Below are 10,760 nucleotides of genomic sequence, written 5' to 3' on the forward strand. Positions count from 1 at the left end.
GTGTCTATGATAAGACTGTATATGAAAAGTAAGCTGCAACAGCCTCCAGGAGGAAGTCACTGTCCTCATCCGAAAACAGTTCAGCCATCCAATTTAAAAGATGAAAGGAACATACGTGATCTTCCAGCACCGGATCCTCTATAACCATCAGAGGACAGCTCGGTGGGTTTTCAAGAAAACTTTGTTCCAAGAAATTTTGCGCTGCCGACAACACATCCCAGGGACCCATTAGTCCATGTGCCACCGCCAAGGCCATAATCCTTTCGTCAGAACAAACCAACTCGTGAGCAATGATAGGACTCATCAGTTGATCAAAATCGACGTCAGAAGATATTGGTCCGCAGAGACACAAATCAATGGCCCAAAGGAAATCACAGGTCAGGCAGCGAAATACAGGCTGGACACAGGTGAAATAGGAGAACCGAAAAGATAATCCAAACGCCGTGCTTAGAGTCGCCAACGGCAGTGTGCCATAATAATCAAGCATGCGGTTGCGAAACCGCGTCAGTAGCAGCTGAGCGTGGTCTTGCACAGGAAGGGCATCCATATTTAAAAAGGCAGAAAACCACCAATGCGCCAGCCGCTAATGCAAGTAAAAACGGGAACCCTCCAAATAAGGACGAAAAAATAGAATGGAAGAAGGCAGGGATGACTCCAAAAATCTTCTCAAAGGAAGTCACGAGACCACCGCTAACAACTTTAAAAAAATGTGCTAGGCCCGTTGTGGAGGATGCGTTAAAGATTGAACGGACCATGGCTCCGAAATGCAAAGGCAAATCAGTGTTTAAAAGAGCCTGAACCTCCGTACGGGTGTTAGCAATGTGAAGCACGAAAGTTTCACGGGCCGAGCTCAAGGCCACCTCTTTCTGGGACAATAGAGCTCTTATTCTAGCCATGCCGCTGAATTCTGCTCCCAAGGTCGGTATCTGTGGCCAAATGGAAGACTCCCTATGTTCACGTGTGGGAGGATAAAGAACATTTCTGCAGCAAATAACTCGCTCACTTACTGTTACTATGAAAGCTATACCTTTAATTAAACCACAACAGTTTTCATTATTGAGCATTAAATAACTACCATTCTCTAACAATTTAAACGTGGGGATGATAGCAGGAACTGGCGTGCCCTGTAAAACGCAAGCCATATTCGGTCGGTCCTTGTTACATGAACCGTGTAACTGTATGTGTCTGCACATTAAAGAATGATCTGGCGTCTCAGTACACTCATCCCCTGTTAGATAAACCTCCTGTTCATCCTTGAAACATCTGTATGTGTATGGGAGTGACCAGACCTCATGAAGAAAACCGCTACCCAAGGGTTCAAAACGACCTATTGGCACATATCTCATACAATTTGAAAACTTACATAAAGCAAAAGGCAGTGTTATTAAACCGTGGATAAGCCACGTAGCAGCAGTGGCCTCTGCCACAGAAAAAGGCAAAGATTCCAACCTTTCAATATGTAGCACAGAAAAGGAAGCATCACGCATTGAAAGCAAGCGTTGTTTGTCTGTCAAATTAAACGGTGCAAACAAAGAGGAAACGTTCATGTATCCCCAGGGAACTTTACCCATTTTTAGAGTCTGAAGTGTCCATGCAAACTGCATGATTGACCGTAATTGATTTTGACCATGGTATAATACAGACACTTCATCATGCACAATATCAACAACAGACGACACAATATTATCTAATGTGTAAATTCTAGAGGAAAGCACGTTAATGCTATTGTCAACAACTGCAAGCACTTTCTCAAGATTCGCCTGATCAATAGCCCTAAGGCGTGAAGCAGCCTCAATCTGTGACAGTTTCCAAATTTCATTGTAAACCCCATATAACCACCTTTTCGACCTGCCACTAGCTGGGCCTTTAATGAAATCATTTAAATCCACGTCTGCATTCAGTTTGGAAAGGTGATACTTAACCGCAGGTAAAGTTGAATGTTTCAGCCAAGCTTGACACAACTTGCCCACAGAGTAAGAGGTGACAGTATGACTCAAATCAAACCGGGGATCAGATCTAACAGTCTTAAAACCGTCAGTTATATTCAAAAATCTTTTTTGGCAAGAATCAGCACTACGGTGCCAAAGCAGCCAACCCTTAGGATTCATACTGGAAATGTTAAAGGAGGAATTAAGAAGCAGAGCCTGTATATCTTTAATGGACAATTGAGTAAAATTACTCCAATCCTCATATTCCTCCAACTCCGGGAAAGACGGGGTGTTCAACCTTTTAGATGTAGCCAATCCAAAGCATGTGGTCTGGGAAATGGTTTCATTTAAAAACAACATATGATTCGGGATGAGACATGCACGGTGCAAAGCCTCAGTGCCTCGTACCTGCCAGGCCCTTGAACCCCAAACCGATTTAAGGTCTATGGTTTCCTTCCATAACTCATAGCCCCCAGTAACTAATTGATTTAGGAAGGCCCTCGAATACAACAATTTGGTATCGGTAAGTCTAACCTTGGACAGTGGCTGTCTTTGAAACCTAAAATAAAAGGACTCGGGATTGGACTGATTAAAGTCAGTGAAATAAGTATACTTTTTAAGAAACGTTTCTGAACTCCCTTGTGTAGGTGCCGGGCAATGTTCCCACTGAGTAAAATTAACAGCATCCCTTCGGGAAGATGTTTTGTGTAAGAAGTGATTGCCATAATGTTGGTAACAGAACAATTCACCATAATTAGCAGATTCTAAATATAAATCCTCAGCATCAAAAGCAGCATAGTATTTCAAATCAGAAAACAAACTTTCCACAGCATTAACATCCCAATCATCAGAACGAATGTTTTGTTTCACCACATCCCCCATATTCACTCTAAGTACATTAGGAACATTAACGACTTCCGTTGGGCCATGAATTTGAAACCGAACTGCATCCCACGCGATTCCATCCAGAACAGGCCAGGCTGTGATGTTAACCAAAGTCAAGTCCCTTTTTAATCTGTGTGTAGAATGTGAAGAGGAAAGTGGGGCCAAAGTTCCATTTAAACGAGTAATGCATGTTCTCTCCTCGACATAGTGTCCATTCATAATTCGAAAAAAATAAAACACAAAACCAATTGACATAAAAAGGTAAACCGAAAAAAGGACCAGCCAAATGTATATCCAAGGAGGTATTAAAAAATGTTTTTTAAACAGGCTAGCATATACTGCAATTCGAGAGGGTTTTTTCGAGGCAAGGGAAGCAGAGTCAAATGAAAATCTGGATTCCGTGGCTAAACGAGCTTGCAGGTCAGGCATGGACAAATCAGTGGGGTATGTATAGTCCAATTCATCAACGTTAGTTCCGGGTAAATTATTTAATAATGGACTGGAAACAACAGGTAATTCGATGGCCACTTCAGGTTCAATATTAGAAGCAGTGGGCATGATTGAATTTCTCACAATGGAAGGACAGGAAACAGCTGGTGTCATGCTAAGAAGAATCGGCCACTCTGTGTATCTTGACATTGTCAATAGAAATAAACCTGTTTTCCTTACGACCTGGAAGTGGTGGTAAAATGACTGTTCTTGTGCCCTTCACTCCAAGCACTGGGACCGGAGCTCGATAGGAGGGACCAAACTCTTTCTTGTTGTCGATCTTCTCTCGAACCAGTTCTCCAACTTGGGGTAGCCAGCCAACTACCGGGATCTGCAACGCATCATCCGATGTGGAGGGCAAATGTTCCTTTGCAAGACTGTCTCTGGACTTTTGTAGATTCTGTAAAACATTGCAATGTTCATCTGCGTCAAAGGAAGTGGCGCGAACCACAGAGTCTAGACCGTCAAGGTCAGGGACGTACATCTTGATGCCAAAGAGCATTTCGTATGGGGTCCGCCCACCCAGAGACCTTCTAGGGAGATTATTAAGAGCACGCTGCACGCCATAGAGGTGAGCCAGCCAGTTTCTGCCAGTGCCTATAACTCGGGCTGTCAAAGATTGCTTTAAATCACGGTTCATTCGTTCAACTACACTATTACCCTCAGGTCTGTAGGGTGACGAAAACTTGACTTGGACCCCCATCGAAGTCATGGCATCCTTATACGCCTTAGAGGCGAAAGCCGGACCCTGATCCGAATGGAAGGTACCACAGGCAAAAATCCCTATAAAGATACGCAAATCTCTAATGACAGTCCGTGAATCAGCGCTGCGATGTGGCCATACCCACACAAAGCGTGTGCATGAGTCAACTGCTACTAAGATGTACTTATACGCAGTATCAGATGAAAAAGGACCGCAGTGATCTAAATAAACACAGCCTAGTGGTTTATTAGAAATGTACAACTGAGTCTGTGGCGGACGCGTAGCAGTTGAAGGTTTAATCTGCTGGCATATGTCACAAAGAAGGACATAATCACGCGTCTGTTTGTACAGTCCCCGCCACCAGAAACGTTGTTGTAGTTGCGTTACAGTGGCTGAGACGCCCGCATGTGCAGACGCCACACCTTCATGAGCCGCTGTAATCAAGTCTGTTCTACGATCCGAGTTGGGAATCAGCCGTTCCCCAACATCAGGAATTGTCACAAAAGGAACCTTTTCGGGACTTAAGTGGTATTTATACTTCGAAGGGAATCCCGAAGGATGTTTACTTCCCTTCTCAGAGGCAGCAATCGCTGCCAAGATGTCGCTATCAATCTTGGTTTTAGACCTAGTAACTGCTGCAACTAAGTATGTAGATACTGCTGATTTCGCCGCTTCATCAGCAAGCGAGTTGCCAACAGCGTGAACTCCTACGCGCTGATGACCGAGAGTATGAATCACATAAACGAGTGGCAACATAGCCTTAAGCTCTGCCACTCGAACCCAGATCATTTTATGTTTTATTGTGCTACCCTTGGAATCATGAAAATCATTTTGAATCCAAAAGAACAAGTTTTCATTGTAAGACTGGACACAGTAGTAAGAATCACTTACAATTAGAGTAGTAACACTTGGATCTGCGTACTCCAAAGCTAGTAAGAGAGCACGAAGCTCTGCCAATTGTGCGGTGCAATCGCCCAGGGGCAACGTGTGCACTTCCCTGGAAACGAACTCATCATTCAACATAGCACCGACCACAATGGCGCATGCGGAAACGTAGGCATGTTTAGAGCCATGCGCAACCTGCGCCGACCCATCAGTGTAAATGATGCAATGGAAGTCCTCCAAAGGTCGCATAGCCAGAGGAGCAGGATGAACGAATTCATACTGTAAGTACTCCTGCGACCGTAAGGAAGCGTCAAAAATAAACATGACATCCGTGGATGACAATGACGCTGCCCACTGAATCCACCGAGGGTGCAAAGCTTTTGAATTCGGTACACTGGCTTTCGTGACTGCCTCCAAGTGAGGACAGGGTGTTACCACCAGCATGCGTTTCCCTTGAGACAGTGCTCGTTCTTTTAGAATTGCCATCTGTACAGCAGTTAAAACCTTTTCCACTGTGGGAAACCGCATCTCAGCCGAAGTGTACAAGTGTGACTTGTAAGCAATAGGTACTGTGTCACCTTCATTAAAAGTGAGGTATGTGAAACCCACCGTCCCAGGAATTATTCTTATTACCAGGTTGGTGTGGTTATCACGAGTCAGTAAATATTTAGAAGCGAGCAGATCAGCCTGCAAGGATTGCAAAATGGCTGAATGCCCAGGCAGCCAGCATGATTTTGAGAAAGTTGGTTGTATCAAAGCATACAAAGGCTTGATACGCTGGGCATATTCCGGAATGTAAGTCCTGCCGAAATTCAAAAAGCCCAGTAAAGATTGTAATTTTTTCAGTGTTGTTGGAGCGCGCAATTGTGCGCACTTCTCTAAGAAGTGAGGAGCCAAACCTCTACCTTCATTGTTGAGCTCATAGCCCAAAAACAACACTGTGTGTTCAGCAATGTGCGATTTTGCAAAGTTAAATTTGTAACCCATGTCAGCGAAGTTGCAAATAACAGAATTTACACGACACAGATGCTCCCAAATATCGTCGTCTGTGAGATATATGTCATCCACATACGAAAAAGCATCAGGGTCGAGTGCCTCCAGAATAGAGACAATTCGAGCGGTAAATATACCAGGACTATTCTTGTAGCCCATTGGAAGACGCCGGAATTGCTTTTGGACTCCAGCGCTCGTAAAACTGGTCCATTGGGAGCTAAAGCTGTCCAATCTGTGGGCATAAAAACCATTGGATATGTCAAGCGTTGTCTTGAAACGCTTACGCACGAGACTATCCACTAGGGCAGAGCCGTGGGTATTCTGTACAGCACAGTTACGGCAATGCGAGTTTAAATGCCGGTAATCCAAAACCAAACGATATGATCCGTCAGGTTTGTTCACAGTAAAAAGGGGATTATTCATCGGTGACACACACGTTTCAATAACTCCCTGATATTCCAATTGTTCAAGGATTTCCGCGACGGAAGATTTTGCTTCACGCCGAATGGGATATTGAGGTTGAGGCTGCGGCTGAGACCGCAACGGAATTTCGTGGCAAGGCGACAATCTATCCCAACCACATTGGTTACGGTACAGAGCCGGTGCGAGAGCCCGAGCCCACTCTTCTGCAAAATGCTGCGCATGCTCTTTCGAGACAGTGTTCGCGAAACTGGGTAGGATCACCTCCTCCCCTCGCGGCGCCGCGAGCACAAAAGGTGGGGGCCAGTCAGCCTCGGAAAGCAAAATGTCGTACGTAGACGAAAGGTTCTCCCAAAATACCCCTCTGACAGTACGCGGTATGTCACCTTCAATTAACAGGACAATTTCAAAAATTCTTTCAGGGGGAGCCAATCTCGTATCGGCTGTTTCTATAACAACAAAAACTTCAGTCGCTGTCACCCTCAGTAGTGGACGGAGCGCCTCTCTGACTATGGTAATCTCCGCCGCGCTGTCCAGCAAGGTCAGAGCCCACGTCAGATTCCGAAGCCGCGTTCTCACTATCTGTGGCATATCTATGCGCTGTTAAGGCCGCGACTTTCTTCTTCGCAAACTGCGGACGCTTAGGCGTAGAATCCTCCTGCTTCACTGCGCCGTCTGTCTGGCGGGTCTGACCACGTCCTTGCTGGCCACCACGTCCACGTCCACCCCCTCCTCCACCACCGGTCTTCTGGGCCGATGTTTCCTGAAAGGAACGAGGAGAGCGTTGATCAGAACCCTGAAAACGATCAGGTGATTTAATCATCGCGCGATCGCGCAAATCATAAACTCTGTCTGCCGGCGCAGGAGCTTGTATTGCAGGAACAGGATCCTGAGTTTGCCTAGTCTGCTTCCCCTGTGTCTGTTTTTTAGGCCAAATCTGTTTTTTGGACTTGGGCTGGACATCTGTCACTGCAGATTGTCCCTGAGGTTGTTTTTTATCCTTCACTGGAAAATATTTCAGACCTCTACTTGTGCGGCCAATTGTCTTATAAGCGGCCACCACAATCTTTGCTAACTGGCGGGGTTTGTCGGCATCGGGCAGAGCAGCCAAAGCATTCGACACCTGAAAGTTAACTGCATCTCCTTTAACATTGGAGAGAATGAGATCACTTACAATCTCAAAAGAACCACACAGGCGCATACCCAATTCAACCGCTGCCTCTGGACCGTGATCATTCTGAACACGTCTAATGATTTCAGGCAGAGCATTCATAGACGGGGTGCCGAAGCACCTCGTATAAACTGCCGCAAAAGTTTTTCCCCAGCTTTCACAGTCAGCAAGTTCAGGAGTAATATCCTTCGGTAGAGTAATCGTTAACATTCTATGTTTATCAGCAGGAGTAGAATTCGGAAAAACCGCCTCCAGTTGATCAAACTTCTCTGCTAGCCAGAATGGGAAGTCATCGTTGTCAACAGGACGCGCACCAAAAACCGAATTAACCATCACTGGATTGAGACGCATTCCGCCTCGTTCCATGGGAGCGGCCGCACCCCCCTGGGGACCACCAGGAAGATGTCGACCGATGTATTGCACTAAAGCACGAATCACGGAAATGGAAACAACATGTAGCCTGCGAATTTCTGCCAGGGTACAAGCCCCGTGATTCGGGTGCGGGGTAAAGCCACCCAACGCAGGCCAATTTGTACCTGGAATTGAGAGTGGACCTAACCTCGCAGCGGACAAAGAGTGAGGGAGGGCGCCATCAAACCAAACTCGATGCTGCCAATGATCAATAGGTATTTCCAATGCCCTGTACGGCGTATATTCAGCTGGGACATCCGAGGCGGTGTAGGAGTGGAACAAACCAGAATTAGCGTCCACAGCCGGAAACGTAACCCAAGAGTAAAACAACTCGTAAGGAAACGCCGGATCTGCACATACCACGAAAATCACAGCCATCCCATCTACTGGGACTTGGTACGTCTGAAGATGGTTGCGTACCGCTACGCGACTATGCTGCGCAATAGCCACCGCCGCCATGACAACACTGGAAACAAGAACACACAAAGAATACTTTGTAGCACAACTGGGTAGTAATTCAAAAGAAACCGTTTAAGAAAGAATCAAGCTTGAATAAAGACCTATTTCAAAAAATAGGTAGGTTTCACCGACACCCCGTTTTCCGGAAACGGATGTGAAGGGGTTAAGGAATGAACGATAAACTACTCGAGTGTCATGATATAAGACCACCGAAACCGTTGGGCGCCATGTTGCATGGTTTCTGTACTCACACAGAACTGTGCACAGAGGAGTGGAACCTCGGCAAATTAGGGTGTCCCAAAACTTACCTTAGCAACCAACTCACCCCTTACCGAGCTAGCTACAGTGTCTCATTGGACATATCAAACTCCCAATGTTTAGACAAACCAGAACATGAACTTACAGTACCTCAGGGTACGTGGGACTCATGAACACTCTTTCGTTATATTATCATTACAAACCAGAACATGGAGTAAAGAAGACACATGTGCATTTGAAATGTTTATTTACTAATGCCGTCTTCTCAGGCGCAGTATCTTAGATAATACAAGTATACTTATTATCAGTAGCAAAATTATCAGCATAGTTACTAAGACATAAAAAGCGAATGGTGACAGCATGTTAACATGCTGTAATGAATAAGAGTTAACAACACTTATATCTCACCCTCCCTAACACATATATTATATTATTAGCTAAGAAGGTCTCTTTGGGTTGTTTTAGGGCGGGCCCATACCTTAGTGTCCTAGCATGAAGGAATCACATCAGCATACACCAGCTCTCTCTCTGCATGTGCACCGCATCAAGTGTGTTAACAATTCTCGTGCAAAGCAATATCAATCCCGCCTCAAGCCCAAGTTGGCAAAGGCTGCACTTGTGTTATGACTATGAAGGCGTGGAGATCAGACCTCATAACAATTCCATATCGTGTTGCTCCTGAAACTTCAGCACTCTCCGTGCAGACATGGTTTATTAAACAAAACTGATATCAGAGCAATAACATATTATTCTCACATACACCACGGCAAACCACTAGGTTGAAAGCTAAGTCAACAATTAAGGGTCGTGTGCAGAAGTTGCAAGAAAGGAAAAATGGCGTTTAAATCTCAAATGTACCTATGCTAACTTAACACGATATAAGGATATATAGGAGCTATACAACAACACTCAGTGGAAAACAATTCAGAACAACAAACTGACATAATAGCGTTAAAAATGGCGCTAGATAATGCGGATCGCGAATTCCCGACACTAATAGTGAGCGCTTCATATTACTGCGTCAAATCATACAATAACGACTTGCAGAAATGGGTTGAAAACGGGTACAAAGATGACACAGGTGCCACAATAAAGCAAAAATCGCTTTGGGAACAAATAGTTCTTTTAAAGAAAGACCTACCAAAGACTCACGTGATACACTCACTGAGTCATCAGCGTGATGGCATTCACGTTGCAGGGAATTCATTGGCTGAGACAGCCACAGCGGAACCAACTAAATCGGCTTCCGTAGCTACAAAAAAGCGTTCAGTAAAATACATTGACGGGGAAACAATGCTGGCGGTAAAAACGTCATCAAAAAGCGACTGCTCAGCGCTACCCCTCATGTATCCACTCAATTATACATACATAATCGATGCAAACTCCGTTCCTTTTGCTCGAATCCCTGGAGTGGGGGATAGAGTGATTCCAAACATGGACAGGAGAGGCTTGTTAATAGCAGACGCACATATGGGTGAGGGTATTAGACACCTTACACTTAAGGATTCTCTAGAAGAATTACAATCAACATACTGGTGGCCAGGAATGAGCCTGCAACATCATATATTTGCAAAAAACTGCCCAGACTGCAACAGAGATCGCAGTGGTGACCGAGACGGCGTACTGCCATGGCGTTTCACCCAATAAGGATTAGGCTATCGACATGAAATACCCAGTATGAATAATGCGTCATATTAACATATAGAGACTATTTTCACTTAAAATGTAGACCCCAGCTCTCGGCTGACGTCTGAACTGTTATACAAAGATTTGCGAGTCTATAATGGCATATACGCAATTTGCATGCTACATTCTGACCAGGGTCCTGCTTTTTAGCTTTCGAGCTTATGAGACGGACATGGCCGGCATGGGCATAGCATTGCGGTACTCTTGTCACCTCCTTCCTGAGGGAAACGGGATGGTGTAAAGAAAAAAGCAGGGCATAGAGCAATCTATAACAGCTAAGGTATTAGGTTCAGGAGCTGGGTGGGTCAAACATTTAATAAGTGTCCAACGTAGTCTTAATAATCTGCCAAGAAATTCTCTGAGAGGTCTCAGTCCGTACGAACTATTGTTTGGGACTAGAATGCTAATCCAGGACCTTGATAGTCAAACTTCAGTGGTTAAAGAAAAATGCTTTGATATCAAAGATCGTTTG

Source organism: Lissotriton helveticus, chromosome 5_1 (genome assembly GCF_964261635.1).
Source record: "Lissotriton helveticus chromosome 5_1, aLisHel1.1, whole genome shotgun sequence".
Taxonomy (NCBI): domain Eukaryota; kingdom Metazoa; phylum Chordata; class Amphibia; order Caudata; family Salamandridae; genus Lissotriton; species Lissotriton helveticus.